This window comes from Fukomys damarensis, unplaced genomic scaffold (genome assembly GCF_012274545.1).
Source record: "Fukomys damarensis isolate Sample0158 unplaced genomic scaffold, DMR_v1.0_HiC HiC_scaffold_16, whole genome shotgun sequence".
Classification (NCBI taxonomy): Eukaryota; Metazoa; Chordata; class Mammalia; order Rodentia; family Bathyergidae; genus Fukomys; species Fukomys damarensis.
In genome coordinates, this window is record NW_022900928.1 from 30,668,621 (window position 1) to 30,674,768 (window position 6,148).

Sequence of the window (6,148 nt, forward strand, 5' to 3'; positions counted from 1 at the left end):
CCATACCTGCCTCGCAAGCACAAGGTCCTGAGTTCAATCCCTGGCTCAAAAAAAACAAAAATTAGAGATATCAAGTGATTTAAGTAAGCTTCCGTCATAAATTTATAACTGTTCCACCTAACATCTATCTAAACATCTTTTGATTCTTTTTCACACATATTATTAATTTTCACAATTCTATGATTTAAGTATTTCTTTTCCAAATGAAAAAAGGTTTAAATAATCATACAATTTGTCTTTTTTTAACTTCAAACTAAGTGTTCTTATTCTTACATCTATTTCCTTCCCTAGAAAATGCAGGTAATATTGTAATAATACAATAAATGCTATGAAAACAAAGGTTCAAATGAGGAAGACATCTCTCTCAGCCTTGTAGGAACAAAGGCACGAATGAGAAAGGCTGGGCCTAAAGACCCAGTATAGGCAGACAGATGAGGGTAAATCCCAGAAGATTAAAAAGGCAGATTCTTACAAGGAGAAAAATGTTCTTGCCAACATCAGCTGGCACTTACCTAATCAGAGAAGGAAAGAGCCATTGAAGAGGGCTGGAAGTAGGTAAAGAAAGCCCCATAAATAAGAATGGATTTCCCAATGTTACATGCAAATTACTCAACCCTGATCCATGAATAAGAGCCAAGACATAATGGACTTTCATTATCTAAAACTTAGATCAGTTCTACAGAACTCATCCATATGACACAAAATCATATTAATGAAGGATTGAAGAACCTTGTTTCTTTTTTTTAACTTATTACTACACTATTCCTTGGGAGAAGATAACCTGGAACATCCTAAAACATAAATGATATCTCTCACCTCAAAAACAGAATAAGACAGAATTGGTCACATGAGAAAAAGCTTAAAATAAGAGCAGAAAAACATAGTACATAACCTTAATAAATTTATGATGAAAAAGGGAAATGAATATTCAGGCACAGGTGACTCAGAATACTGGGTAAGAGCCTGATTTTGCAGCTTCCATAAAGAAATGTTGTCTTCAAAGTCTGCACTCGTGACTGACAAAGAGTTTTATCAGCAGTTACTTTTTTTCTATTTCAAACCATAGACTTTGGTCAGAGTTTTCTAAGAGGTAAGAAGCTAAAGAGATTAGAAAGCAATCCAAAAGGATGTTTCTAGCACCCCAAAGTTTAAGTTTGATAGAGTTCAAAAATCAGTATGAGGCCAGGGATTTAGCTCAGTGCTCCAGCCACCTGCTTCACAAGGGCAAGGACCCGAGTTTGATCCCCAGTATTAAAAAAAAAAAAAAAAAGTATTACATTTTAAATTTTAAATTTTAACTCAATATTCAGACATTTGCTAATGATTACCATTAAATAGGCCAATACTGAGATCTTATCTAATTAAATTTGAATACCTATCTCACAGGGCTGCCATGAAGATAATTCTCAGGAAAGACTCTTTCCTATATGAATAACAAACATAAATGATGTCAATCTGTTGTCACCTTTTTTTTTTTTTTTTTTTTGGTACCAGAGTTTGAACTCAGGACCTTGTGCTTGCCAGGCAGGTGTGGCAAAACTGAGCCACATCCTTGCCCCTTCACCAATATTTTTTAGAAAGAGCAGGATAAACAGATATTTAACTTTTTCCCCCTTTTCTCAGTATTGGGTGTTGTACCCATGGCCTCATGCATGCTAAGTGAGCACTCTACTACTGAGGTACATGCCCAAAACGTTTTGAGACACGGTCTGACTGAACTGTCCAGGCTGGTCTGGACCTTGCAGTCCTACCTCAGCCTCCCAAGTGATGGGATTACAAGTACAAAACACCGTGCATGGCCTTATTTAACTCTCACAGCAATATAGCATTCTTGGCAAAACATTCTTATACACTCCATGCAGAAATATTAAAAGAACCTGAAAATAGCATTAGCTGCTGAAGTCAAGTGGACACTGACTTCACTGAGGCTTGCCAATTATGGCAAAGCTTTGAACAAGTCTCCTTTACCACTATGAACCTCAGCTTTTTTATCTATGAAAGAGATACTGGCAAACATCTTACACTGTTATTCTGACGGCTGGAAAAAACATGTTAAACATCTCACCTGGTGTCTGGTACAGAACAGGTTTTCAATAATGTAAGCAATTGTAAATAAGTTTATTACCACTTAACTAACAAATTATGGTTTTGAAAGGATTTTTTTGTTTTGTTTTGCTTTTGATTTAAAGGGCTTTTTTACTGAATGTTGTACTCAGCTGCTTCACAACCCTGTAACAAGTCACAGCAACTGTTACTATCCCCACTGCACAGTTAGCACAAAAGTCCAACGATAAAATTACTTCCCCAAGGTCATGCAGTGACAGAGACTAAATTAAGGTCTCATAACTTCCCAGCATTTCATTATTGTTCCACCCAAAATTATAACATTACCTCATAAGAATTAAAATATCTTTGGGTACTCTTAAACATCTCTTTATTATATAAAACAAGTTTTCCACCCACTTTCTCTTTTAGAAACACACCAAAAAAAGAGGAGAAAGCTGGGCATATGGTAGCATATGGTAGCATATACCTGGAATTCCTGCACTCTGGGAGGCTGACATAGCAGGATCCCAAGCTCAATCAAGCCCAGCCTTAGCAAGACCTTGTTCCCCAAAATAAAAACCAGGCATGGTGACAGACACATGAAATTTCAGCACTTGAGAGGTTTGAGACCAGCCTGAACTACATAGGGGACTTAGCTCAGTGGTTCCAGTGCCTGCCTTGCAAGCGCAAGGGCCCAAGTTCGATCCCCAGTACCAAAAAATTAATTAATTAATTAATTTAAAAATATAATATAAAAAAGGCTGGGGATGTAGCTCACTGCAAATGCCCTGGATTTAATCCCTGGTATTACAAGAGGAAAAAAAATTAAGAACTGTTCCAAATTGGCAAATGCTAATTCCATTTTCATTTTTTAGTTTTCTCTGAGAAAGCTAGATAGAAAACAAAAACGGTGACTTCAAATTATTTTTGTCTGCTTATTAAAACAATACTTGTATCCCTGAATTGAAAAAGAAATCAAATGCAGCTTTCCACCTTTATGATCCTATTCCTCTATTGTATCCCTTCATTTCAGCATTTATCATATTACGGTGTAGTATCCTAGCCCCTTAAGGAGATGTTGCTTGGTTATGCACAATTGAACATCCTGCCCCTATCTAGGACCTGGCACGTGGTGAATGGCTCAGTAACTGTTTATAACTATTAACAAATGAAATCATTCTCCCAGGGGGGAGTTAGGAAAAGAGAAAATGGGCATATGTTAGGGCTACTAAGAAAGTGAAAGAAACAAAGCATTTTAAGGGCTCCATAAGGAAGAGAAATCTTTTGTGGAGTCAAACAGGCCCTTGTATGGTTTTAAGTATCACTAGAGAAAAGGAAAACCACTGGAGACCTAAAAGAGACAGTTTCAAGTTAGAAAATTCAAGAGTTAGAATGCATATTTATACTTGCAAAATCAAGTTGCAAATTCACAAGAAACATTTCTTGGCTTAGAATATTTTAACAGTTTTTAGGGTATGGCTAAAGGAAAAATAATATACACACATAACCTGAAAACCCCTGCAGGCTTTGGCTGAAGACTAGCAATAAAAGGGAAAAGATCAAACTAAAACTAAATCCCCCCAAAATGCTGGGATCCTCCTGGATTTACATACCAGAATGTGGTTCCTCTTTACTATTCTTGAATAAAACCCCAAGTAAAGCTGGTGGTAAATAAGACTAAACCATATTATTCATTCAACAAATATTTGAAGGCCTGCTATTTGCAGTCACTATATGAGGCAATGGACTTAAAGCAATAAACTTGAACAAACAAAACTTCCTGCTCTCAAGGAGCTTTCGTTCTAGTGCTAAGAGACAGACATCAGAAGGATGGAAAGATGAATGGATAATGGGTGGATAGATGAGGATAATGGAATGGACTTTCTGGCAGTAAATGGTAGGTAAGAAAAAGAAAGGAGCAAACTGACAAGATGCCAGTTTTATCAAGATCAAATCATTTAACCTAATGGTTCTTAAACTTTTACAAGCATCAGAATGTCTTGAAGGGTTCAGTAAAGCAGAAGTTGCAGAGCCCCAACCTCAGTTTTCCACTTGTAGATCTGGGATGAGACCCATTAATCTGCTCAGAAATTCCCAGATTATGCTGACTCTGCTGGTCCAGTGAGCACAATTCTGAGAACTAATTGTTCCAACCCAAAAATAACCTATCTCATGGGCTTTGACTGATTCCTCATTCATGCATTCATTCAAATATTTACTCAAAGTTCCTGGAACTTTGCTAAAACCCAACATCATGATCCTGTCAAGAAATTCACATGATAATGGATAAAGGCACAAAACCAAACGCAATTTAGAGACTTCTAGAGAGCAGGGTTAAGAGTTCTATAACATGAGCCAGAGGATGGAAGAGCACATCATTTCATGGGAAGAAACGGAGAGGCTAAGGGGCTGCATCCAACAAAGACTTCTCCACAGGAAAGTAAGGGGTATAAAGCAGGCATTCCAAGTAAACAAAACAGCAAATGCAAAGCAGAGATGAGAAAGTGTGTAAAAAGGGAATATAGAAAGTGAGGCTACAAAGACAGGCAATGGTCTGATCTCCAAGAATTTATTTCACGTGGAATCTGCAATTAATCTTTTAACAATGAACAGTTAGGGGTACAAGGCACTGATGTGATGAGGTTTTGTTTTACAAAGATCATTCTGGATGTACAAATGCCTTCCTTTTAGACACTGCTTCCTCCTTCCTAGCCAGCACAGGGTCTCAAAACACATGTTCAGTAAAGACACACTGAAATGAACTGAATGAGCTTTTTATCAAGTGCCAGTTTACAGATGAGGGACCAGTTACCTTCCCTGCAAGGTTCACTTTGGCCAGGACAAGACCTGTAAAACAGGTCCAGCAACCTCAATTATCACACCTTGCTCTCTGTACAACTGCAGTCCCCCAGAGGGCCTTCATTGTTTACAGGTCTACCTCGCCCTCTAGACTTTGAGCTCTTGGAAGACAGAGAAAGTCTTAAGACTCTGAATCCTCACAGCTCTCAAACTACAGTATCTCTCCAAGCTCCTGTAACACTAGAAGAAGGAATGACCAAATAAGCAAATTGACCAGGTTGACTCATGAGTCCACAGAGATGGATAATTTTCAGGGAAGTTGTAATGTCCATGTTCCCAACACCCTTTTTGAGGAGTAATTTTTAGCAGAAGTGGGGTGGCTTTCACAATACCTGATTTAGGAATTCCACCTAGAAACAAAAATGTATCAAGTGCAGTGGTAGAAAGCCCATTGGACCTCTGAAGGCCCCAATGGAGAGAAGTCGATTCTACCTGAGAGGAGGGAGGGGATGGATGGCAGCAAGATCTTCACAGTGAGAATTGTTCCACGTAATCTTCAAAGCTGAGTAGGTGATTTCTACCTGCCCAATTCTGGGAGACAAAAGCAAACTCCAGAATCTTTTAGGCTGGACGTGACCTATTCAAGGTCACTTAGGAAATAAGTCACAAAGTAAGGCAGATGAGGCATCTGTCTCACTGGTGACTTGTTTTCTCCTGACATAGTTCAGAGCCCAAAGCCATATAAAGCAAAATCAAAGGTTTTGCTAGGTAACAATTCCTAAAACAAAGGCAAAACTAATGAATTTGAACTTTTACCTGTAATCACTGTACTTAAAATATAACGAAGCACAATATAATTGCCCAAGGCATTTTGCAAAGATACTGCGCACACCACTGAAAGTACGCTCGATAGTTTCCAAGTGTTCCCCCGAAACCTTCCCAGCAATATCTACTGTTAAAATATTCAAGATAGTGAAGATTGTACTAAGCACGTCCTTTGAAATGGAGTAACATACAAGAAATCACTACCGTTCTCCTTTCCCCGTCTGTTTTTAACTTCCCAAGTACGGAGTATGAGGGGTGGAGGAAGGCTGCAGAAGTCAAGTACTCCAGTCTTATTTTTTGAAGAGCTGAACCCTAAAAGTGACTCCTCAAGCTTGGGTGGAGTCACCTTTCTTTGCAGAGTAAATCGGATGCCGCGGTGCTAAGCTTCGCGGTCGCGGGCTAGGGTTAGCGTAGGAGGACCGCGAAGTTCGGCAGGGAGTCGGCCCGGTCCGGGTCCGGGTCCAGGTACGGGACCTGT